Source organism: Physeter macrocephalus, chromosome 7 (assembly GCF_002837175.3).
Source record: "Physeter macrocephalus isolate SW-GA chromosome 7, ASM283717v5, whole genome shotgun sequence".
Classification (NCBI taxonomy): domain Eukaryota; kingdom Metazoa; phylum Chordata; class Mammalia; order Artiodactyla; family Physeteridae; genus Physeter; species Physeter macrocephalus.
In genome coordinates this window covers 48453911-48480952 of record NC_041220.1, presented here as the reverse complement: position 1 = coordinate 48480952, position 27042 = coordinate 48453911, and the positions used below count along the sequence as shown (strand labels likewise).

General features: G+C 42.8%; 1 protein-coding gene and 1 pseudogene across 1 annotated transcript in view; one reads left to right on the top strand and one right to left on the bottom strand.

Moving 5' to 3' along the window:
• The window catches only part of LOC114486568 (DNA-directed RNA polymerase II subunit RPB2-like), a 104279-nt gene that overhangs the window by 42947 nt on the left and 34290 nt on the right, over window positions 1–27042 (top strand). The gene's annotated exons all lie outside the window — the stretch shown is intronic.
• Window positions 2593–3357, bottom strand: LOC102975713 (ragulator complex protein LAMTOR2-like; annotated as a pseudogene).

Here is a 27042-nt window from a genome sequence, read left to right as displayed (position 1 = left end):
GGCTCACGGGCTCAGCCGCTCCGCGGCATGTGGGATCCTCCCAGACCGGGGCGCGAACCCGGTTCCCCTGCATCGGCAGGCGGACGCGCAACCACTGCGCCACCAGGGAAGCCCCTGTTTCTGTTTTGTAAATAAGCTCACTTGTATCATTTTTTTAGATTCCACATATAATATATGATATTTGTCTTTCTTTGTCTTACTTATTTCACTTAGTATGATAATCTCTAGGTCCATCCATGTTGCTGCAAATGGCATTATTTTGTTCTTTTCTATGGCTGAGTAATATTCCATTGTATATATGTACCACATCTTCTTTATCCATTCGTCTGTCGATGGACACTTAGGTTGCTTCCATGTCTTGGCTATTATAAATAGTGCTCTAATGAACATTGGGGTGCATATATCTTTTCAAATTATGGTTTTCTCCGGATATATGTCCAGGAGTGGGATTGCTGGATCATATGGTAATTCTTTTTTTAAGGCATCTCCATACTGTTCTCCATATTGGTTGTACCAATTTACATTCCCACCAATAGTGTAGGAGGATTCCCTTTTCTCCACACCCTCTCCAGCATTTGTTTATAGACTTTTAAAAAAATTTTAATTAATTATTTATTTATTTACTTGACTGAGCCAGGTCTTAGCTGTGGCACGCAGGATCTTTGTTGTGGCATGAGGGATCTTTAGTTGAGACATGTGGGTGGGATCTAGTTCCCTGACCAGGGATAGAACCCAGGCCCCCTGCATTGGGGGCACAGTCTTTTTTTTTTTTTTAAACCCCACATTTTGTTTATTTACTTATTTATTTATGGCTGTGTTGGGTCTTCGTTTCTGTGCGAGGGCTTTCTCTAGTTGTGGCAAGTGGGGGCCACTCTTCATCGCGGTGCATGGGCCTCTCACTATCGCGGCCACTCTTGTTGCAGAGCACAGGCTCCAGACGCGCAGGCTCAGTAGTTGTGGCTCACGGGCCTAGTTGCTCCGCGGCATGTGGGATCTTCCCAGACCAGGGCTTGAACCCGTGTCTCCTGCATTAGCAGGCAGATTCTCAACCACTGCGCCACCAGGGAAGCCCCGGGAGCTCAGAGTCTTAACCACGGGACCACCAGGGAAGTCCCTATAGACGTTTTGATGATGGCCATTCTAACTGGTGTGAGGTGATACCTCATTGAGGTTTTGATTTGCATTTCTCTTAATAATTAATGATGTTGAGCACCTTTCCATGGGCTTTTTGGCCATCTGTATGTCTTTGGAGAAATGTCTATTTAGATATTCTCCCCATTTTTGGATTGGGTTGTTTGTTTTTTTGCTCTTGAGCTGCATGATCTGTTTGTGTATTTTGGAGATTAATCCCCAGTTGGTCGCTTCGTTTGCGAATATTTTCTCCCATTCTGTGGGTTGTTTTTTTGTTTTGTTTATGGCTTCCTCTGCTGTGCAAAAGCTTTTAAGATTAATTAGGTCCCATTTTAAAATTTTTGTTTTTATTTTCCTTACTGTAGGAGTTGGATCCAAAAAGATATTGCTGTATTTCATGTCAAAGAGTGTTCTGCCTATGTTTTCCTCTAAGAGTTTTGTAGTATCCAGTCTTACATTTAGGTCCTTAATCCATTTTGAGGTTATTTTTGTTTATGGTGTTAGAGAATGTTCTAATTTCATTCTTTTTCATGTAACTGCCCAGTTTTCCCAGCACCATTATTGAAGAGACTGTCTTTTCTCCATTGTATATTCTTGCCTCCTTTGTCATAGATTAATTGACCATAAGTGCATGGGTTTATTTCTGGGCTTTCTATCCTGTTCTATTAGTCTATATTTCTATTTTTGTGCCAATACCGTACTGGTTTTTTTTTTGGTTTTTTTGTTTTTTGTTTTTTTAATATTTATTTATTTATTTTTATTTATTTTGGCTGTGCTGGGTCTTAGTTGCGGCATGCTGACTTCTTAGTTGCATCATGTACGTGGGATCTAGTTCCCCGACCAGGGATCAAACCCAGGCCCCCTGCATTGGGAGCACGGAGTCTTACCCACTCGACCACCAGGGAAGTCCCCGTACTGTTTTAATTACTGTAACTTTGTAGTATAGTCTGAGGCCATGAAGCCTGATTCCTCCAGTTCCATTTTTCTTTCTCAGGATTGCATTGGCTATTCAGGGTCTTTTGTGTTTCCATACAAATTGTAAAATTTTTTGTTCTAGTCCTGTGAAAAATGCCATTGGTAATTTGATAGGGATTGCATTGAATCTGGAGATTGCCTTGGATAGCATAGTCATTTTGACGATATTGATTCTTCCAATTCAAGAACATGGTGTATCTTTCCATCTGTTTGTGTTGCCTTCACTTTCTTTCATCAGCATCTTATAGCTTTCAGAGTACAGGTCTTTTGCCTCCTTAGGCAGGTTTATTCCTAGGTATTTTATTCTTTTGATGCAATGGTAAATGGGATTGTTTCCTTAATTTCTGTTTCTGATCTTTTGTTGTTAGTGTATAGAAATGCAAGAGATTTCTGTGTATTAACTTTGTATTCTGCAACTTTAGTGAATTCATTCATGAGCTCTAATAGTTTTCTGCTAGCATCTTTTTTTTTTTTTTTTCAAGACAGGAGTTGAAGTTTATTCTTGGGAAGAACAAAGTCCTCCCCAACCCTCCACATCCAGGAAGGCATCTCCAGGGGGCCCTGCCCCTCCAAATGGTCATCTCTCTTTTCTGAACCCCTGCTTCTACCAGCACCCATTATGATGATGCTACTTGGGTGAGAGGCTCCTCCAGGTACTGCACCAAGGCCTGGGCCTTGGCCTTGAACATTCTGAAGCCAACAGTCTCCTTGGCATACATGCACAGTAGAAAGTCGGCCACTCGAGTGATGGGTACATGGCCCTCCATGCAGTCCATGAGGATGAATTTGAGATTGTCTTCATTAAACGCTTGGTTCCCATTCTGGTTGTAGGCCGCCCAGATGTTACTGGCGATGGCAGCAGTGACCTGGGCGTCCATATCCCCGTAACCGGAGTAGGCCAACAGAGATCCCTCGTTATTCAGCAGCAGGGTGTTCTGGATGCCTCCATTGTTGCCTGGCTTAGCACCTGGGTCAAAGCCTTGGGATGCAGCATGCCTGTGGCTCCTATCCCTGGGCTTTTGCACCCAGATCCCTGAGTTTCCTACTGCTGCCCTCCGCCTGCCGCTTCCCGTAGTCCAGCTGCCCTGCTCCAGAACGCCCTTAGCATATTTATGATCTTCTATGTATAGTATCATGTCATCTGCAAACAGTGACAGTTTTACTTCTTGTTTTCCAATTGGGATTCATTTTATTTGTTTTTCTTCTCTGATTGCCATGGCTAGGACTTCCAAAACTATGTCGAATAAAAGTGATGAGGGGATTCATTTTATTTGTTTTTCCTCTCTGATTGCCATGGCTAGGACTTCCAAAACTATGTCGAATAAAAGTGATGAGAGTGGACACCTTGTCTTGTTCCTGTTCTTAGAGGAAATGTTTTCAGCTTTTCACCATTGAGTATGATGTGAGCTGTGGGTTTAGCATATATGGCCTGTATTACGTTGAGGTAGGTTCCCTCTATGCCCACTTTCTAGAGAGTTTTTATCATAAATGTGTGTTGAATTTTGTCAAAAGCCTTTTCTGCATCTATTGAGATGATCATATGGTTTTTATTCTTCAATTTGTTAATGTGGTGTATGACACTGATTGATTTGCAGGTATTGAAAAATCCTTGCATTCCTGAGATAAATCCCACTTGATCATGGTGTATGATCCTTTTAATGTATTCTTGGATTTGGTTTTCTAGTATTTTGTTGAGAATTTGTGCTTCTATGTTCATCAGTGATATTGGCCTGTAATTTTCTTTTTTTGTGGTATCTTTCTCTGGGTTTGGTATCAGGGTGATGGTGGACTCATAGAATGAGTTTGGGAGTACTCCTTCCTCTTCAGTTTTTTGGAATGCAGTAAGTCCCCTACATATGAATGAGTTCTGTTCCGAGAGTGCATTCATAAGTCCAATTCATTCATAAGTCCAACAAAGTTAGACTAGGTACCCAACTAACACAATTGGCTATATAGTACTGTACTGTAATAGGTTTATAATACTTTTCACACAAATAATGCATAAAAGACAAACAAACAAAAAATAAAGAATACATTTTTTTTTTTGGCTGTGTTGGGTCTTTGTTGCTGCACGCAGGCTTTCTCTAGTAGCAGTGAGTGGGGGCTAGTCTTCGTCGTGGTGCATGGGCTTCTCATTGCAGTGGCTTCTCTTGTTGCAGAGCACGGACTCTAGGTGCGCAGGCTTCAGCGGTTGCAGCACATGGGCTCTGTAGTTGTGGCCTTCAGGCCCTAGAGCATGTGGGCTTCGGTAGTTGTGGAACATGGGCTCAGTAGTTGTGGCGCACAGGCTCAGTAGTTGTGGTGCATGAGCTTAGTTGCTCCATGGCATGTGGGTTCTTCCCAGACCAGGGATCAAATCCATGTCCCCTGCATTGGCAGGCATATTCTTAACCACTGTGCCTCCGCAGTGGAAGGGAAGTCCCAAGAAAACAATTTTAATCTTACAGTATAGTACCTTGAAAAGTACAGTACAGTACCAGCTACATCACTGCTGCTTTTATACTTGCTTCTGGACATCCTGGGCTTGAAATAAAGATACTGTACTACTGTACTCTATACAGTACTGTACAGTAAAGTACACAAAAGCACACCAGTTGTAGAGGATGCACACATGTGACAACGTACGCCAGATACATAAACTAACTCACGTGATTGGACATGCGAACGCATGTTCGTATCTTTGAAAGTTTGCAACTTGAAGGTTTATATGTAGGGGACTTACTGTAGTTTCAGAAGGATAGGTGTTAACTCTTCTCTGAATGTTTGAGAGAATTCGTCTGTGGAGCCATATAGTCCTGTACTATTTTTGGGGGGGTGGGGGCTGCATTGGGTCTTCGTTGCTGTGCACAGCCTTTCTCTAGTTGCAGCTAGAGATTTGGGCTACTCTTTGTTGCTCTGTGTGGGCTTCTCATTGCAGTGGCTTCTCTTGCACAGCACGGGCTCTAGGCATGTGGGCTTCAGTAGTTGCAGCACGCAGGCTCAGTAGTTGGAGCACGCAGGCCCTAGAGCATGTGGGCTTCAGTAGTTGTGGTGCGTGGGCTCAGTAGTTGTGGTTCGCAGCCTCTAGGGCGCGTGGCCTCAGTAGTTATGTCACACGGGCTTAGTTGCTCCACGGCATGTGGGATCTTCCCGGACCAGGGATTGAACCTGTGTCTCCTGCATTGGCAGGTGGATTCTTAGAGATTTGGGCTACTCTTTGTTGCGCTGTGTGGGCTTCTCATTGCAGTGGCTTCTCTTGCACAGCACGGACTCTAGGCATGTGGGCTTCAGTAGTTGCAGCACGCAGGCTCAGTAGTTGGAGCACGCAGGCCCTAGAGCATGTGGGCTTCAGTAGTTGTGGTGCGTGGGCTCAGTAGTTGTGGTTCGCAGCCTCTAGGGCGCGTGGCCTCAGTAGTTATGTCACACGGGCTTAGTTGCTCCACGGCATGTGGGATCTTCCCGGACCAGGGATTGAACCTGTGTCTCCTGCATTGGCAGGTGGATTCTTAACCACTGCGCCACCAGGGAGGTCCCTGGACTTTTGTTTTTTGGAACTTTTAAAATCACAGTTTCAATTTCAGTACTTGTGATTGGTCTGTTCATATTTTCTATTTCTTCCTGGTTCAGTCTTGGAATATTATACCTTTCTAAGAAATTGTCCATGTCTTCTAGGTTGCCCATTTTATTGGCGTGTAGTTGCTTGTAGTAGTCTCTTATGATCCTTTGTATTTATGTGGTGTTAGTTGTAACTTCTCCTTTTTCATTTCTAATTTTATTGATTTGAGCCCTCTCCCTTTTTTTCTTGATGAGTCTGGCTAAAGGCTTATCAATTTTATTTATCTTTTCAAAGAAACAACTTTTAGTTTTATTGATCTTTGCTATTGTTTTCTTCATCTCTATTTCATTTATTTCTGCTCTGATCTTTATGATTTCTTTCCTTCTACTAACTTTGGGTTTTGTTTGTTCTTCTTTCTTTAGTTGCTTTAGGTGTAAGTTTAGGTTGTTTGAGATTTTTTTGTTTCCTGAGGTAACATTGTGTTGGTATCAATTTCCCTCTTAGAACTTCTTTTGCTGTGTCCCACAGGTTTTGGATCTTTGTGTTTTTGTTTTATCTGTAGGTATTTTTTGATTTCCTTTGATTTCTTCAGTGATCCATTGGTTGTTTAGTAATATGTGGTTTAGCTTCCCTGAGTTTGTGTTTTTTACAGTTTCTTTTTATTGTAGTTGATTTCTAATCTCATAGCACTGTGGTCGGAAAAGATGCTTGATATGATTTCAATATTCTTAAATTTACTTAGGCTTCCTTTGTGGACCAGCATGTGCTCTATCCTGGAGAATGTTCCATGTGCACTTGAGAAGAATGTGTATTCTGCTGCTTTCGGATGGAATGCTCTATAAATATTAATTAAGTCCATCTGGTCTAATGTGTCATTTGAGGCCTGTGTTTCCTTATTGATTTTTTGTCTGGATGATCTGCCCATTGATGTAAGTGGGATGTTAAAGTCCCCACTATTATTGTGTTACTGTCAATTTCTCCTTTTATGGCTGTTAGCATTTGCTTTATATATTGAGGTGCTCCTATGTTGGGTGTATATATATTTACAATTGTTACATCTTCTTGGATTGATCCCTTGATCATTATGTAGTGCCCTTCTGTCTCTTGTAACAGTCTTTATTTTAAAGTGTATTTTCTCTGACATGAGTATTACTACTCCAGCTTTCTTTTGCTTTCCATTTGTATGGACTACCTTTTTGCATCCCCTCACTTTCAGTCTGTATGTGTCCCTAGATCTGAAGTGGGTCTCTTGTAGGCAGGGTATATATGGGTCTTGTTTTTGTATCCATTCAGCCAGTCAGTGTCTTTTGGTTGGAGCATTTAATCCAATTACATTTAAGGTAATTATTGATATGTATGTTCTTATTACCATTTTGTTAATTGTTTTGTATTTGTTTTTGTAGGTCTTTTTTCTTCACCTCTTTTGTTCTTTTCTCTTGTGATTTGATGACTATGTTTAGAGTTGTATTTGGATTGCTTTTTCTTTTTTGTATGTGTATCTTTTGTAGATTTTTGGTCTGTGGTTATCATGAGGTTTTTATATAGCAATCTATATATGTATTTATATATATGATTGCTTTAAGTTGCTGGTCTCTTAATTGCAAATGCATTTCCAGTATCCTGCATTTGTACTCTTCTCTCCTCATGATTCCTGGTTTTGACTTCATATTTGTGTATGGATGATTTCCTACCTTTACTATATGTTTGTCTTTACTGGTGAGCTTTGTCATTGGTAATTTTCTTGGTTCTAGTTGTGGCCTTTTCTTTTTCATCTAGAGAAGTACCTTTAGCCTTTGTTGTAAAGCTGGTTTGGTGGTGCTGGATTCTCTTAGCTTTTGCTTGTCTGTAAAGCTTTTTTTTTTTTTTTAATTTGGCTGCGTTGGGTCTTAATTGTGGCATGCGGGATCTTGGTTGCTGTGCATGCGGGATCTTTCGTTGCAGCATGTGGGCTCTTCATTGTGGTGTGTGGACTTCTCTCTAGTTGTCGCACATGGGCTCTAGAGTGCACAGGCTCAGTGGTTGCAGCACATGGTCTCTCTAGCCGTGTAAAGCTTTTGATTTCTCTGTCAAATCTGAACAAGAGCCTTGCTGGGTAGAGCATTCTTGGTTGTAGGTTTTTCCCTTTCATCACTTTAAATGTATCATGCCACTCCCTTCTGGCCTGCAGAATTTCTGGTGAAAAAAACAGCTGATAACCTTATCAGGATTCCCTTTTATGTTATTTGTTGCTTTTCTCTTGTTGCTTTTAACACTTTCTTTTTGTCTTTAATTTTTGTCAGTTTGATTAATATGTATCTCAGAGTGTTCCTCCTTGGGTTTATCCTGTATGTAACTCTCAGGGCTTCCTGGACTTGAGTGAGTTTTTCCTTTCCCATGTTAGGGAAATTTTCAGTTATTATCTCTTCAAATATTTTCTCAGGCCCTTTCTCTCTCTCTTCTCCTTCTGGGACCCCTAAATGTGAATGTTGGTGCACTTAATGTTGTCCCAGATGTCTCTTAGACTATCCTCATTTCTTTTCATTCTTCTTTCTTTATTCTGTTCTCTAGCAGTGTTTTCCATTCTGTGTTCCAGCTCACTTATTTTTTCTTCTGCCTCATTTATTCTGCTATTGATTCCTTCTAGTGTATTTTTAATTTCAGTTATTGTATTGTTCACCTCTGTTTGTTCTTTATTGATTTATTTTTAAATTTTATTTATTTATTGGCTGCATTGGGTCTTTGTTGCTGTGTGCAGGCTTTCTCTGGTTGCAGCGAGTGGGGTGTATTCTTTGTTGCAGTGCACCAGCTTCTCATTGTGGCTTCTCTTGTTGCAGAGTAAGGGGTCTGGGCATGCAGGCTTCAGTATTTGCATCACGGGTTCTCAGTAGTTACAGCACGAAGGCCCTAGTGTGTGCGGGCTTCAGTAGTTGCAGTGCATGGGCTCAGTAGTTGTGGTGCACAGGCTCTGTGGCTCGCAGGCTTCGGTAGTTGTGGTGCACAGGCTCAGTATTTGTGGCTCACAAGCTCTAGAGTGCAGGCTCAGTAGTTGTGGCACACAGGCTTAGTTGCTCTGCATCATGTGGGATCTCCCCAGAACAGGGATTGAACCTGTGTCACCTGCATTGGTAGGCAGATTCTTAACCACTTTGCCATGAGGGAAGTTCCTCTGTTTGTTCTTTAAATCTTCTAACTCTTTGTTAAACATTTCTTATATCTTTTGGTCTGTGCCTCCATTCTTTTTCTGAGATCTTGGATCATCTTTACTATCATTATTCTGAATTCTTTTTCAGGCAGATTGCCTATCTCCACTTCACTTAGCTGTTCTTCTGGGGTTTTGTCTGGTTCCTTTGTCTGGAACATATTTCTCTGCCATCTCATTTTGTCTAACTTTCTGTGTTTGCGGTCTCTGTTCCTCAGGCTGCAGGATTGTAGTTCTTGGTTCTGGTGTCTGTCCCCTGGTCGGTGAGGTTGGTTCAGGGGCTTGTGCAGGCTTCCTGGTGGGAGGGACTGGTGCCTGCCCACTGGTGTATGGAGCTGGGTCTTGTCCTTCTGGTGGGCAGGGCCATGTCAAGGGGTCTGTTTATAGGCAGCCGTTGGCTCAGGACAGCTTTAGACAACTTGTCTGCTGATGGGTGGGGCTGTGTTCCCACCCCGTTGGTTGTTTGGCCTGAGTTGTCCCAGCACTGGAGCCTGCAAGCTGTTGGGTGGGGCCAGGTTTTGGTGCCGAGATGGCGACCTCCAGGAGAGCACATGCTGATGAATATTCCCTGGGGCCTCCGCCACCAGTGTCCTTGCCCCCACAGTGAACCACAGCCGACCCCTGCCTCCCCAGGAGTCCTTCCAAGACCTGTAGTTACATCTGGCTCAGGCTCCTGTGGAGTCACTGCTTTGCCTGGGTCCCAGTGCACGTGAAACCTTGTGTGCTCCCTCCAAGAGTGGAGTCTCTATTTCCCTCAGTCCTGTGGAGCTCCAGCACTCAAGCCCTGCTGGCCTTCAAAGCCAAATGCTCTGGGGACTTCTCCTCCCATTGCCAGAACCCCAGGCTGGGGAGCCTGACATGGGGCTCAGAACTCTCACTTTTGTGGGAGAACCTCTGTGATATAATTATTTTCCAGTTTGAGGGTTGCCCAACCAGCAGGTATAGCATTTGATTATATTGCGAAAGTGCCCCTCCTACCATCTGGTTTTGGCTTCCTCTTTGTCTTTCAATGTAGAATATCTTTTTTGGTAGGTTCCCATCTTTTTTTGTCGATGGTTGTTCAGCAGTTGGTTGTGATTTTGGTGTTTTTGTGAGAGGAGGTGAGCTCAAGTCCTTCTACTCCCCCATCTTGTCTCCTGAGGGACAATGCATTCTGAGGGAACTTGATGCTCTGGGGCACATCCCTGTTCCCCTTCAAGTTGTGCCAGGACGGGTAGGGTTGTTTATGGGCTGGGGTCTACATGGTAGGGCCTCAGCTCCATGACCTGCCTCAAAACCCAGAAATAGCTACCATTCCTTTCCTTGTTTTCTTTCATTCCTCTGAAGACATACTGATTCATTACTCTGGAACTGTCCCTAGACACTGGGTGGGAGACCCAGGTCTTCTTTCTCAGTGCCCAGCACAGGCTCGACCAATGGGGCTGCAAAATGCACTGCAGCTACAATCCTAAATATATTCTTAAATTTTGGAAACTACCCATCCCTGATAGTACATCACTTAATTATCTGGTCTATAACTGATTAATCACACACCTTATTCTCTAACTTTGACCTAGAAAATGCACTGGAGGATTCTGTGTTTTTTAAAATGTCAGTCTTAAAATAGAACTACTTATGTCTCATTTGATTCTTATGTCCAAGAAAAGAGTCACAACTTCCTAAGTAATCAAAATTCATGAGAAGAACTAAAGAAAACTTGGCTAGTTTATACTGTAAAATTGTTAACTGATTTTCACGCACAGAGTACACTCATTGGGATAAGTGGACATGTCGCTTCCACACACAGGGCTAAAGTCCCTGGGACATCCTGGTAATTTATACTGATTGCAATCTGGCTGGAAAAGAGAAAGGAAGACAGAAATTGGAGAATACCTTGAGACTTTCTCATCACAAAACAGCTGAGAGGAGGGCAAACACCCACATTTTCCTAGATTTCCTAGAAACAGCCTACAGAAAGATTTCTGTTTTCCACAAAAAAAAAAAAAAGGTTTTTCTAATGCAAAAATCAGATGCAGTGTTGAAGCAATGAGTCAGTACCTGCTATGTAAGAAAAGGACCTCAGAGGAAGGTTCTGTCTGGCTGATTTTTAAATGAAAGTCCAAGATATGTCACCGAACCTACTTTACTATCCTCCAGCTTCATAAATTGTTCTCCACTACCATCTCCATGAGAATGTCCTGTTACATTCCACCTAATCCCTGTGCATAATGCCCAGACACACTCGGGAATCCTGTCTGGACTTTTAAGATACTGGCATTTAAGCCACAGCATTAAAGAAAGCAGTAGGTTCAGAATTAGATCTCAGGGGTTGTTATGGGTTTAATTGTGTCCACCCAGAAAGATATGTTAAAGTCCTAACCCCCAGTACCTCAGAATGTGACCATATATGGAAATAGGGTCTTTATATAGGTAATCAACTTAAGGTTAGTAGAACTGGCTCTAATCCAATATGACTGGTGTCCTTATCAAAAGGGAAATATGGACACAGAGTCACACACAGAGGGAAGATCATGTGAAGACACCAAGAGAATGCCATTAACTAGCCAAGGAATGCCTGAGGCTACCAGATACTAGGACAGAGGAATAGAACAGATTCTCCCTCGGAAGGAAGCAACCCTGCCAACACCTTGAGTTTGGACTTCTAGCCGTGAGAACTGTGAGACAGTGCATTACCATTGTGTAAGATACCCAGTTTGTGGCTTTATTATGGCAGCCCTAAGAAACCGATATGGGGTCATGGAACTCAACCCTCAGATTCAATGGAATCGAGAACAGAGACGTAACATGTCTTATGCACAGCCACTAGTCCCTAGCAGGGCCAAGACTAGAAATGGTCACAATGGTCACAAATGATGTGCAGAGTCCCACTTTAATAATGGGTTAAATATATGGCCTGCTGTATTTCTGTTTGTGTGTGTATATTTTAGTAGTGATTACCATTCCTCACTTCAGAGTAAGTCACACTGTTTAGCATTCTTAATAAATGAACTACACATTTCTACTGATATCTGGATTTATAAAGAGTTAAGCAGGGCTGGCCATGGGCCAAACTCTAAAGTAAAGAACTTTTTTTACCCTTTCCATCCTCCATTCAGCCCTCTATCTCCATTTAGGAGCCTGATGTGTTCTTGCTGCCCCAGCTTCATTAAGATGTTGCCTTCCAGGGCTTCCACAGGAGAGTAGATGCCCTCTTATCCAATGAGATTGGGACAAGTGGTAATTGCTCACTTAATTGAAAAAGTCAATTAACAGGGAAACAATAACAAAAAATCTGTTTTCTCTGAAAACAGATGCCAATCTTTTGATGTAAGACAATGACAAAGCACATGGCCAGCTGTGATGCTACCTACACTAAGATAACCTCCCTTGCAGCTAGGTATGACCATATGATCAAGGTCAGGCTGATGGGATACAAGTGGAACTATTGTATAGTAGCTTCTGGGAACCTCCTTTAAAAGAAAGTTGGTACCTGTCCTCTGCTTCTCCCATTTCTTATTCTCCTTTGTCCATTCCTCCATCCTGCTCCTGGGTGCATGGAGTGCTACTTTTTATCTTACAGACCGGGAGGCCAAAGCCCACATCCTAAGATGGCAGCTCTGTGAGCTGTTATTTTGAGTCGTTGTTTCTTGCAGCTGAATCTAATCCTACCTGACATAAGACATAAGACTTTTCCTATGAATGTTTCAACTAATTAGAGTTCTTTGCACTATCACTGCAAAAATGATACGCATAATAAATCACCTATGATTTCCTGTTTTGGTTTCTTTAAAAATGGGATTTCTCAATCCCCATTCATATTTTGGACCAGATAATTCTTTGTTGTGTGAGGCTGCCCTGTGCATTGTAGGAAGTTTAGTAGCATCTCTGTTCTCTATCCACTAGATGCCAGTAACAGCTCCCCAGTTAGACAATCAAAATGACAGTCTAAATATCTCCTGGTGGGTAAAACTACCCATTTTAAATATTGAGAATTTAAAGACACGTTACAACAAGGTAATGTACAATTAAAAAACGATTCCCCAGTTATTTACCATTGTTTTACCTACACCTAATTCAAGAGCAATTTTTTTGTTTTTAGCGTTTTGTCTTTTAGCAAGTCTTTCAAAAGCATTTGACACAGTTCTCATATAAATGGCTTATCTCTTTACACTCATGTTTATGCTGTCTTTATATTTTTAATTAAAATAAGACTGGAGACTCACATAACAGGCCTGTGAACACACACACTTGAGTCTTGGTAAGAATACAACTCCACTGATGGAAATATTCGACTTTACAAGAGAGTAGTCATACAAGACAGTAGTCTATCTACAACCAGTGAGTGAGTGATCTACTGTGGAAACTTCAGAGAGAAAGGAGAGGGTCGTATGTGAGTTGCTTAAATGGAAGATGCCAGAGTGAGTTTTTGCTGTTATTATCCCAATTTTTCTGAAAGAAAATCAAACCCAAGAAAACTGAGTCATCTGAGCAAAAGTATTATTGGGCACCCATTAAGTGCTGAAGATTGGGCACCAAATAACAAGACATCATCCTTGACCACAAAATATACAGTTTACTGGAGGGAGACAGACAATTACAATTCAGTGCTCTGATGGGCTAGTGAAGAGCACTGGATCTGGAGTCAGAATGCCTCGGTTGGAACCACAGTTCCACCATTTCCATGTGACCTTGACCAGGAGGATAATAATGGTACCTACTTTTAGTGCTATAAAGGATTAAGTGAGTTATTCTGTACAAATAATGGAGAACACTGGTATCTAAGCATTCACTGTTGAAGGAAACCAGGCTATGTCAGCCCCCAAATATGGCTCTTTGATATAAAAATTATTTTGAGCTAAAGGCAGTTAAGGTACAACTCTCTCTCCCTTCCCCTTTTCTGCCTAAAGGCAGGATATAAATTCTCCTTTACTGGAGATGACTCTGGACTCTTATCAGTCCAGAGATGGGACCTGAGGAATCTGCAAACAAACCTTACCCCATTAGTTTCCTCCCATTATTTATCTTCCCAGTGTTTGCCGCCCTTGGAAGCCTGAAACCATTTTCCTTTGTCCTGTCATTTATCTACAAACTTATTGCTCTCTGGTAAAGATGCTATATAAGGCAGATTTCTAAGCCATCTCTTTGAACTACTCATCTCTGAGTGCTCCCATGTGTATGCACAATGCACTTGTTATTAAATGTTTATTTTTCTCTTGTTAACCTGTCCTTTGTTATAGGGGCCCCAGCTGAGAACTTAGAAGGGTAGAGGAAAGATTTTTTTCCTCCCCTACACTAGCATGGTGGTGATGATAATGCAGTGTAGTTTGAATGGAAGCACAGAGAAAGTGCATTTATGTCTGCTTTGGAGGAAGAAAACAGGGTGGGAAAGTTTCCTGGAAAAGGTCTGTACTAAATTGAATACTCAAAGTTACCTTAACCCACTGAGGTCAATATCCCCATATGTAAAATAATAATATCTATCTATCTTACAAGGTCATCGTGAGAAATGAGAGACTGCATATACAAATGGACAGTGTCAGACCAGATATTAAGAACTCTGACCCACAACCTTAGCAAGCTGCCCAGGAAACCAACACATTATTTAGAATAACCAGTCCAGGAAGTCAGTCTGCTAGAGTCAGACATGTAAGAAATCATATAGCTATCTGTAGTGACATCCAGGGAGCCAAACAGTAAGCTCTGTAACAATTGGCCCCAAATGGCCAGGACTTGATTAGGGAAACTGATAGTTTCCTAAATTTTGTCCCTGCTTCCAACTTAGGCCCAGTCAGAGAAAGCCAAATATGTCCTTCTAACAATTCAAATAGGACGCCTGCTTCTAGTTAGCCACCTACAGCTTCGCCATGCCAACAGCCTTAATCAGGGCATACCTGATGCTTTCCCTTTTTCCCACTTTAAAGCCTTCCCACTCTCTGCCTTTGAGTCTCAGCCAAAATGACGCAAGTGACATGGCTAACTCACTTGCTACATCAAGCTCCGAATAACTAGCTTTTATTATTATTAACCTTTTTAAAAAATTGAAGTATAGTTATTTACAATGTTGTGTTAGTTTCAGGTGTACAGCAAAGTGATTCATTCATATATATATATATATATATATATATTCTTTTTCAGATTCTTTTCCATTTAGGTCACTACAAGACATTGAATATAGTTCCCCATGCTACACAGCAGGTCCTTGTTGTTTATCTATTTTATATATAGTATTGTGCATATGTTAATCCCAAACTCCTAATTTTTCCTTCCCTCCCCCTCCCCCTTGGCAACCATAAGTCTGTTCTCTGTCTGAGTCTGTTTCTGTTTCATAGGTAGGTTCATTTGTATCATATTTTAGATTCCACATTTAAGTGATATATGATATTTGTCTTTCTCTGTCTTACTTCACTTAGTATGATAATCTCTAGGTCCGTCCATGTTGCTGCAAATGGCATTATTTCGTTCTTTTTTATAGCTGAGTAGTAGTATTCCATTGTATATATGTACCACATCTTTATCCATTCGTCTGTCGATGGACACTTAGGTTGCTTCCATGTCTTGGCTACTGTAAATAGTGCTGCTGTGAGTACTGGGGTGCATGTTGAATAAGTAGCTTTTGCTAGTTATTTGGTTGGTCTTCCTTTACTTCCACAGAATTTAATTTGTTAATATACATAAAATGCCTAGTATAAGGTGTAACTATTAGGCTTAGGATCCTCTAAATCATCAAAGGGAACATTAAAGGAAAGAAAGCCCTGAGGTATCCAAGGCCTGAGCTATTTTCAACCAACCTGTACATTGTGATCTGTATCAAAGAGCCTGCCTGAGAATCTGGTTTCTAAAGAAGCAGTCCACTGTTTCAAAAGTGGCAGGTCAGACCTGAAAACCAGCACCCAACCCAAACTGTTGTCAGCTTCACATATCAGTAGAAACGATACAAGTGGTTTCTTACTGTTCTGTATTCTGAATGTTGACCAAATTGAGCATTCAAAGAGGCAAGAAGAAAACAGACATTTTAAAGGATGTCATAAAGGTCAGTTCTTCTTCATAAGGGTTTTTTAAAATCCAGCTTGTGATTTATACAGGCCACACCTTCTCCTTTTCTCTCCCACGTCCAGCTTTTGAAGAACCCCTAAGAAGTATGTTCAGTTGTGTTCTGGCACTTCTCCTAGCAGGCACACAGAGAACATTTGGTACCAGCTCTGTAACTGACCATCCTAATAAGTTTGCTTGAGAAAGGAATTTGGAGCTACATAACAAAAATGAGAGAAGAGGCCCTGATTCCATCCTCAGATATGTTTGCAGGGTTGGTGATACCCGCCCCGCCCCCTGCCCCAGCCGATTCCTGAGGAGCCAGTGGAAGTTCAGGGATCAGAGAGAACTTCCCCTGAGCCACAGCTGGAGAATGCTTACCCAGCCCTTGGAACAACAGCAGTAGAGGCCGTGTCCCAAGGTCCACCTACTGCTCCTTGAGGGGGGCTCCCGAGACAAGCATGATGGAGCTTCAGCTGAGACAGAACTTTGGGCAGCTGCAGTCCCCCCAGAATGGGTCGCTATTATCTAGCAGGACATTCAGAGCCAGCGGAAAGTGAACCCACAGCCCCCACTGAGCGACATCTACCTCAGTGATAGGCTTGCCAAGAGATGCAAGCTCCAGGCTGATATACAAAAGCCACTGCAGGAAGACCCTAACTGCGGCACCCCGCGCTTCCCTAATGCTCACAGGACCTTTGCTGATGATCTCTACTCTTTGCTCCATGGCCCTCCATCATCAGGGGACCTTTTTGCCCCTCTCCCTTCACAGTATTTAGTATTTAAGAAATAAAAAATCAGCTTTTCCTGGCTAAAAAAACCCCAAAAGTCAGAGAAGTAATTCAGTAACTCACAGTATTCTTTTCCTCTGTGGCTCAAGGTAATAAATGCAACATTTGACATTAGGTGTTACCACTTTAACTCCATTTTAAATGGGCATCAAGTCTGGCTGGACTAAGGCCCCTTTCTCATGAGCCCCCGAGTGCCTGGCGCACTTGGCATTCACAATTCCTGATTCCTGTACATCTCCTGCTGAGGTTCCGTAGGGCCCCTGGTACATAAAAACCCAACTCCCGATCTTGGGCTCCAGGAAATCTGCTTTAAGGGAGAAAGAGCAGACAGCAGGGTCACTAAGAAGATGCTGGGAACGAAGCCCAAGCAAGAACTACAGAGGGTTGCTGGCTTCACAACGCCAGCCCCTCACATCCCCAAGTTCGTGTCCCTAGACAACCGCTGGGCGGGCCTGGAACCGCCAGTAACGGGTGCGCGGAGGGGCGCCAAGGGGCAGGGGCAGTCGCCAGCGAGACCCCCTCTCGGTAACTCCTCGGCCGGTCCTCCGCGGAGCAGGCCCACAGGTGAGCGTTACCTGCCGAGTCCCAGCAGACCAGGAGCAACAGCCCCAAGCGCAGTGCCTCGAGCGCCATCCTCCCTCCGCGGCCGGCGGTCGGGTCCCTGCGCTCCAGCGTCCGCGCGACACGGAGAGCGCCCTCGGGTCGGACACGCGACAGGGTGGGGTGAAGGAGGGGCGGGTAAGAGGAGGAAGAACGGAGCAGGTAGGAGGAGGGGGGAGGGGCAGGAAAGGACGCATGGGGGGAGGGGGAGGGGAAGGCAGGGGAGGGGAAGGCAGAGGAGGGGTGGTGGTTAGCCTCCAACCTCCCTACCCTTGCCCCAGTCCCACTCCTACTCCACTGAGAATGGGAGCAAGCAATTAAGGGGACCATGTCCCCTGCAGCAAACAAAAACCTCGTAAGAGCCCTGGATAAGCTTGTGGACTCTGTCAGCCAACCCCAGTTTATTCAGCATCTTCTCTATCCCAGGAACTGTTTCGGGGGATGAACTTAACAAAGGCGTCCCTGCTGTCTGGAAGCTTTCCAGTGTAGGTGTTGGGGGAGAGGTAACAGAGGGAACTCCAAAACAAGTGAATACAATAATTTCTAAAATTAGGTGCTAGAGAGTTGGGAGAGGGGAGGAGAAGACTTTCCATTGGGAGGTCAGGAAAGGCCTTTCAGAGGTGGCATTTAAGCTGAAAGCTGAAGGATGAGAAAGAAGCCTGGTGAGGACCTTGAGGACAGATATTCCAGGCTCAAGGAAAAGCGAGTGCAGAGATGTGGACAAGGCCAAGAACATGTATGGTAATGTAGGCCATGATAAGGGGTTTGGATTTGTTCCTGTTGCAGTGGGAAGCCAGTGGAGGATTTTAAGCAGGGGCATGGCCCTGATATGACTTACGTCTTAAGGGATTGGATGAAGAATGGAGGAGATAGCTAAGAGCGGAGGCAGGGGGACAAATTAGGTGGCTTTTACAGTAAGGGATGATGGCAGCTGGAATTAATGGATAATAGGGGACTGGTGAGAAGTAGATTCAGGATGTCTTTTGGAGGTGGAACCAACTGGAGTGAGGAGAAGAACCAAGGTTGCTTCCTGGGATTTTTTCCTGAGCCGGTGGATGTGTGGTGGTGCCATTTCTGTGATGAAGAACATTTGGAGAGGATGCCTATTAGACCTCAAAGTTGGAATCACAAATTTGGAGCTGGATATATACCTCAATAAAAAAATAAAACAAAATTATATGCATGTATCATTAAAAATATTTTAATTGAGGTATAGTTGATGTACAATGTTATATAAGTTTCAGGTATATAGCATAGTGATTCACAATTTTTAAAAGTTATAGTTATTATAAAATATTGACAATATTACTTGTGTGGTATGATACATCTTTATAGCTTATTCATTTATTTATTTATTAAAAAAATTTTTTTTTGGCTGTGTTGCGTCTTCGGCGCTGCATGTGGGCTTTTTCTAGTGGTGAGCGGGGGCTACTCTTCGTTGCGGTGAGCAGGCTTCTCATTGCAGTGGCTCTTCTTGTTGTGGAGCATGGGCTCTAGGCGCACAGGCTTCCGTAGTTGTGGCACACGGGCTCAGTAATTGTGGCTCACGGGCTCCAGAGCGCAGGCTCAGTAGTTGTGGCACACGGGCTTAGTTGCTTTGTGACATGTGGGATCTTCCCGGACCAGGGCTCGAACCCGTGTCCCCTGCATTAGCAGGCGGATTCTTAACCACTGCGCTACCAGGGAAGTCCCACTTATTCATTTTATACGTAGTAGTTTATACCTCTTAATTCCCTAACCCTATCTTGCCTCTTCCCTCCTCCTTCTCTCCAGTGGTAACCACTAGTTTGTTCTCCATATCTGTGAGTCTGTTTCTTTTTTGTTATATTTACTAGTTTGTTTTATCTTTTAGATTCCACATTTAAATGATATCATACAGTATTCATCTTTCTCTGTCTGACTTATTTCACTTAGCATAATATCCTACAAGTCCATTCATGTTTTTGCAAATGGCAAATTTTTATTCTTTTTTATGGCTGAGTAGTATTCCATTTTATATATGTACCACTTCTTCTTTATCCATTCATCTGTTGATGGACATTTAAGTTGCTTCCATATCTTGGCAATTGCAAATAATGCTGCTGTGTGGCTTCCCTGGTGGCGCAGTGGTTAAGAATCCGCCTGCCAATGCAGAGGACACAGGTTTGAGCCCTAGTCTGGGAATATCCCATATGCCACGCAGCAACTAAGCCCGCGCGCCACAACTACTGAGCCTGCGCTCTAGAGCCGCGAGCCACAACTACTGAGCCCACGAGCCACAACTACTGAAGCCCGTGCACCTAGAGCCCATGCTCTGCAGCAAGAGAAGCCACCGCAGTGAGAAGCCCATGCACCACAATGAAGAGTAGCTCCCGCTCGCCGCAAATAGAGAAAGTCCTCGGGCAGCAACGAAGGCCCAACGCAGCCAAAAATAAATAAATAAAATAAGTAAATTTAAAAAATAATAATGCTGCTATGAACATTGGGGTGCATGTACCTTTTTGAATTAGTGTTTTCATTTTTTTTGTATAAATACCCAGGAATGGAATTGCTGGATCATATGGTAGTTCTGTTTTTAGTTTTTTGAGAACCTCCATACTGTTTTCCACAGTGGTTGCACCAATATACATTCCCACCAACAGTGTATGAAGGTTTCCTTTTCTCCACAACCTCCCCATCATTTTTTATTTGTAGTGTTTTTGATGATAGTCCTTCTGGCATGTATCATTTTTTATTAAAATAATTAATTTTAAGAAATTTAACAGGGGAATTCTCTGGTGGCGCAGTGGATAAGACTGCGCTCCCAATGCAGGGCGTCCAGGTTCAATCCCTGGTCAGGGAACTAGATCCCACATGCATGCCACAACTAAGAGTTCACATGCCACAACTAAGGAGCCCGCATGCTGCAACTAAGGAGTCCGCGACCCGCAGCTAAGGAGCCCACCTGTTGCAACTAAAGAGCCCACATGCTGCAACTAAGGAGCCTGTGAGCCACAACTAAGGAGCCCACCTGCCACAACTAAGACCCAGTGCAACCTAATTAATTAATTAATTAAGTTTAAAAAAAAAGAAATTTAACAAATAAAGAAAGGTTATCCTGAGACACATACATCAGTGCCCTCCAACAGGACCTCATATAGTATTTCAGAATATTTATTTACTGATTTTTTTCCGTTGAGAAGCTCCCATTGACATATTTACTTATTCTAAATACAGATTTTGGTAGTTATTCAGTGAATATTAGTAAGTTTAGGGAAGAGAAATAATTTGGCCAAAGAGGCACAACAAGTTAGTGCATAGATCTGTTTCTTTTCCAACTCTTATGCATATGTGTCAGTGTTGATCTGTGACATACTTCCTGGTTCAGTCAGGGTCTAGTCTGGAAAACACAAGCCTCGCTGGGTATTCCACTAGAGAGAATTTAATATAAGAAATTGGCCAGGCTAGAATCGGAGAACTGAAAAAAGCAGAAAGGGAACCATGAGGTAACACACAGAGATAGTAACTTCAGAATATGGGCATCATCCCTAAGTCTGGGGGAACAAAGGGAAGAATTTGGGATTCGCAGAACCTAGCAATTTGGAGGAGAGGCCCCTGGAAAGCTGGAACTCAGACCTCTGAGCAGGGGTGCTACCTGGCTGGTGCTGGTGGGTGAAAGGGCCATGATGAGACAGTTTGTTTTTTAAAATTTATTTATTTTTGGCTACATTGGGCCTTTGTGGTGGCGAGCAGGGGCTACTCTTTGTTGTGGTGTGTGGACTTCTCATTGTGGTGGCTTCTCGTTGTAGAGCATGGGCTCTAGGCACATGGGCTTCAGTAGTTGTGGTGCATGGGCTCAGTAGTTGCAGTGCACGGGCTTAGTTGCTCCACAGCATGTGGGAGCTTCCCGGACCAGGGCTTGAACCTGTGTCTCCTGCATTGGCAGGTGGATTCTTAACCACTGCTCCACCAGGGATGTCCGATGAGGCAGTTTTGAGAGTGTGTGACAAAGCTGGAGACTGGAACCAGTTGCTACTGCCAATGGCCATAGCTGGGGCACCACTGAAAGAAATAGCGAGTCCCTCCTCCATCCCCTTGACTTGAAGTCACCCCCTGACACATCCCTATTGGCAGAAGAAGCCAGCTAGCAAAGCAGATGGGAGGTCTGCAGAAATCTATAATCACAGAGTCTGGAAGGCTGGTTTTGGAGCTGACATACTACAGCCTAATGACTGGCACTGTCACATGCCCTACGTCTTGACTTTAGCAACCTTAAGTATAGGGACAAGAAGACAATGTGCAGTTTTAAACTCTACCTGGAACTGTGCATAGCTGAAGTTCTGGCTAGTGTCCTATTGAGGCCAGAGGGTAAATTTGAAATGAATGTTAATACTTTTCTGAGATACGTAATGTAAATTTTTTGAACAATGGTCATAAAATGGAGATGACTTATTTTGCTGACTTTCATACAAAAATATTTTCTTAAATTTGTGGGATTTCTATTACCAAATAACATAGACACTTGCTTATAAACACCTTCACATTTGATGTTCAGGAGCACAAACTGAAATCTGAGTACTGACTCAGGAACAATGCTTAGAGTTGTGTTAGCAGGAATTTCAGCTTCAAAAAGAAAGCCATTTACCCCTCAAGGTAGATTTCTTTTAAGTTGATGTGGGTGGGCGCTGCTGCCTTTATGTTATTTTGTTCCAAACAGTTGATATCACACCTTAGAAATATTTTATACCAGGGTGCTTTTCACATAGTTGTGTCAGCATTTGTCAGCCAAGAATAAGAGTTGACAAAAAATTTTCTGTAAAGGGCCTGAGAGTAAGTACTTTAGACTTTCTGGATCATGCAGTCTGTCACAACTCATCACTTCTGCCATTCTAGTGCAAAAGCAGGCAGATTATGTATGAGTCATTAAAATGGACGTGGCTGCATTCCAGCAAAACTTACAGAAACAGGCATCAGGCCATATTTAGACTGTGGACCATAGTTTACTGACCCCTGAACAAATATGCTGAACAAAAGTGGCCAATGCGGGCTTCCCTGGTGGCTCAGTGGTTGAGAGTCCGCCTGCCGATGCAGGGGACACGGGTTCGTGCCCCGGTCCAGGAAGATCCCACATGCTGTGGAGCCTGCGCGTCCGGAACCTGTGCTCCGCAACGAGAGAGGCCACAGCAGTGAGAGGCCCACGTACCGCAAAAAAAAAAAAAAAAAAAAAAAACATACATCAGTGCCCTCCAACAGGACCTCATATAGTATTTCAGAATATTTATTTACTGATTTTTTTCCGTTGAGAAGCTCCCATTGACATATTTACTTATTCTAAATACAGATTTTGGTAGTTATTCAGTGAATATTAGTAAGTTTAGGGAAGAGAAATAATTTGGCCAAAGAGGCACAACAAGTTAGTGCATAGATCTGTTTCTTTTCCAACTCTTATGCATATGTGTCAGTGTTGATCTGTGACATACTTCCTGGTTCAGTCAGGGTCTAGTCTGGAAAACACAAGCCTCGCTGGGTATTCCACTAGAGAGAATTTAATATAAGAAATTGGCCAGGCTAGAATCGGAGAACTGAAAAAAGCAGAAAGGGAACCATGAGGTAACACACAGAGATAGTAACTTCAGAATATGGGCATCATCCCTAAGTCTGGGGGAACAAAGGGAAGAATTTGGGATTCGCAGAACCTAGCAATTTGGAGGAGAGGCCCCTGGAAAGCTGGAACTCAGACCTCTGAGCAGGGGTGCTACCTGGCTGGTGCTGGTGGGTGAAAGGGCCATGATGAGACAGTTTGTTTTTTAAAATTTATTTATTTTTGGCTACATTGGGCCTTTGTGGTGGCGAGCAGGGGCTACTCTTTGTTGTGGTGTGTGGACTTCTCATTGTGGTGGCTTCTCGTTGTAGAGCATGGGCTCTAGGCACATGGGCTTCAGTAGTTGTGGTGCATGGGCTCAGTAGTTGCAGTGCACGGGCTTAGTTGCTCCACAGCATGTGGGAGCTTCCCGGACCAGGGCTTGAACCTGTGTCTCCTGCATTGGCAGGTGGATTCTTAACCACTGCTCCACCAGGGATGTCCGATGAGGCAGTTTTGAGAGTGTGTGACAAAGCTGGAGACTGGAACCAGTTGCTACTGCCAATGGCCATAGCTGGGGCACCACTGAAAGAAATAGCGAGTCCCCCCTCCATCCCCTTGACTTGAAGTCACCCCCTGACACATCCCTATTGGCAGAAGAAGCCAGCTAGCAAAGCAGATGGGAGGTCTGCAGAAATCTATAATCACAGAGTCTGGAAGGCTGGTTTTGGAGCTGACATACTACAGCCTAATGACTGGCACTGTCACATGCCCTACGTCTTGACTTTAGCAACCTTAAGTATAGGGACAAGAAGACAATGTGCAGTTTTAAACTCTACCTGGAACTGTGCATAGCTGAAGTTCTGGCTAGTGTCCTATTGAGGCCAGAGGGTAAATTTGAAATGAATGTTAATACTTTTCTGAGATACGTAATGTAAATTTTTTGAACAATGGTCATAAAATGGAGATGACTTATTTTGCTGACTTTCATACAAAAATATTTTCTTAAATTTGTGGGATTTCTATTACCAAATAACATAGACACTTGCTTATAAACACCTTCACATTTGATGTTCAGGAGCACAAACTGAAATCTGAGTACTGACTCAGGAACAATGCTTAGAGTTGTGTTAGCAGGAATTTCAGCTTCAAAAAGAAAGCCATTTACCCCTCAAGGTAGATTTCTTTTAAGTTGATGTGGGTGGGCGCTGCTGCCTTTATGTTATTTTGTTCCAAACAGTTGATATCACACCTTAGAAATATTTTATACCAGGGTGCTTTTCACATAGTTGTGTCAGCATTTGTCAGCCAAGAATAAGAGTTGACAAAAAATTTTCTGTAAAGGGCCTGAGAGTAAGTACTTTAGACTTTCTGGATCATGCAGTCTGTCACAACTCATCACTTCTGCCATTCTAGTGCAAAAGCAGGCAGATTATGTATGAGTCATTAAAATGGACGTGGCTGCATTCCAGCAAAACTTACAGAAACAGGCATCAGGCCATATTTAGACTGTGGACCATAGTTTACTGACCCCTGAACAAATATGCTGAACAAAAGTGGCCAATGCGGGCTTCCCTGGTGGCTCAGTGGTTGAGAGTCCGCCTGCCGATGCAGGGGACACGGGTTCGTGCCCCGGTCCAGGAAGATCCCACATGCTGTGGAGCCTGCGCGTCCGGAACCTGTGCTCCGCAACGAGAGAGGCCACAGCAGTGAGAGGCCCACGTACCGCAAAAAAAAAAAAAAAAAAAAAAAAATGGCCAGTGCAACCATTGTCATGTTAGTAACACCAAGAGCAAGCTAGGAGATTTGTTCTGCAGTTCTGTGGTTAAAGCTTGTTGCTTTGTTTTTAGTCCTTTATGTATTCACTACTGCTTAGGTCTCCACAGCTCCAAATGATTGAACATTTGATAAATTGCCTAGACAATGTTGGCAAAATAAAAATTTTTTTTCAGCCCTATATATGGTCCCTACATTCAAAATCATTTTTCTTTTATCCTGAATCATCTGGTCGATTGTGCCTCTAGGAAGTGTGACATTTAACTTTAGTGTCTGTCACTTGCTGCTGTTCTGCCTCTGATTACAGGTGCTCGTGAATCTTCTGAAATTATGCAATCTGAAGGTGCTTTTACTGTTTCTCATGCTACAACCAAACAAGAAATCTTACATACAAACCCCATCATAGGATATCATCCAGTCCATATTTAATTATTGATACTAGGCTTTTAAAAGGCATCCATAAGCATAAAAAGGAAGTCTTGTTACACTAAAATTAACTCAAAATGGAATGTGGATTTAAATGTAAAAAGTGAAACTTTAAAATTTTAGAGAAGGGCTTCCCTGGTGGTGCAGTGGTTGAGAATCCACCTGCCAATGCAGGGGACATGGGTTCGAGCCCTGGTCCAGGAAGATTCCACATGCCACGGAGCACCTATGCCCATGTGCCACAACTACTGAGCCTGCGTTCTACAGCCCTTGAGCCACAACTACTGAAGCCCGCGCGCCTAGAGCCTATGCTCTGCAACAAGAGGAGCCACCGCAATGAGAAACCTGCACACCACAACGAAGAGTAGCCCCCGCTCGCCACAACTAGAGAAAGCCCATGCGCAGCAACAAAGACCCAACGCAGCCAAAAATAAATAAATAAATAAATAAAATTTTAGAGAAAAACATAGGAGAAAAATTTCAGAACCTAGGCAAGGAGTTCTTAGACTTGACAGAAAAGCATGGTTCATAAAAAGACAAATTGATAAATTGGATTTCATCAAAATTAAAAACTTTTGTTCTGCAAAAAAAACCCTGTAAAGAGAATGAAAAAAACAAACTACAGATTGGGAGAAAATATTTGCAAACCACATATCCAACAATGGACTCGTATCTAGAATATGTAAAGAGATCTCAAAACTCCAGAGCAAAAGAACAATCTGATTAGAAAATGGGCAAAAGATATGAACAGACATTTCACTGGAAAGGATATACAGATGGCAAATAAACACATGAAAAGAGGTTCAACATCATTAATCATTAGGAGAATGCAACTTAAAATCACAATGAGTTGTCATTATTTATCTATCAGAATAGGTAAAATAAAAAATATTAGTCACATCAAATGCTGTCAAGGATGTGGAGAAGCCAGATCACTCGTTGGTGGGAAAGTAAAATGGTACAGCTACTCTGAAATATAGTTTGGCAGTTTTTTAAAAAACGAAGCACGCAAGTACCACACAATCCAAAAATAGCGCTCTCTGGCATTTATCCCACAGAAATGAAAACTTACTTTTACACAAAAATCTGTACATGAATGTTTATAGCAGCTTTATTGCTAATAGCCAAAAACTGGAAACAACCTACATATCCTTCATCAGGTGAATAGTTAAACAAACTGTGGTACATTCATACCATGGAATACTACTCAACAAAAGGAATTGACAACTGATATAGGTAACAATTTGGATGGATCTCAAGGGCTTTATGCTGAATTTTTAAAATCCAGCTTCAAAAAGTTACTTACTGTAGAATATTATTTACATTTGACCCTTGAACAGCTCAGGGGTGCTGACATACCATACAGTTGAAGTATAACTTTACCGACCTTTGTATCCATGGTTCTGCATCCATAGATTCAACCAACCACAGATTGTGTAGTACTGTAGTACTTGTTCGAAAAAAATTTGTATATAAGCAGACCGATGTAGTTCAAACCCATGTTATTAAAGGGTCAACTATATATAACATTCTTGAAATGATGAAACTAAAGAGATGATAAACAGATTAGTGGTAGCCAAGAGCTGAGGTTGGGGGTAGGGGTAGGAAAAATGGCTGTGGCTCTTTCAAAAGTAGCATGAGAGATCCATGTGATGGAATTGTTGTGTAGATTCAATGGGTCACAGGAATCTAAAGATGTTATACAATTGCATAGAATTCAATGCACACACATGCAAATGGGTATGGATAAAACTGGTGAAATCTGAATAAAGTTGGTGGATTGTATTAGTGTCAGTTTCAGGTTTTGAAATTGTACTAGAATCATGCAAGATGTTACCACTGGGGCAACCTGCACAAAACGTATATGAGAGCTCTCTGTATTACTTTTTACAACTGCATACAAATCTATAATTATCTTAAGTTATAAAGCATAAAAGGAAGTGAAGCTCTAAAAATTGTCTGTGGGGGCTTCCCTGGTGGTGCAGTGGTTGAGAGTCCGCCTGCCGATGCAGGGGAAACGGGTTCGTGCCCCGGTCCGGGAAGATCCCACATGCCGCGGAGCGGCTGGGCCCGTGAGCCATGG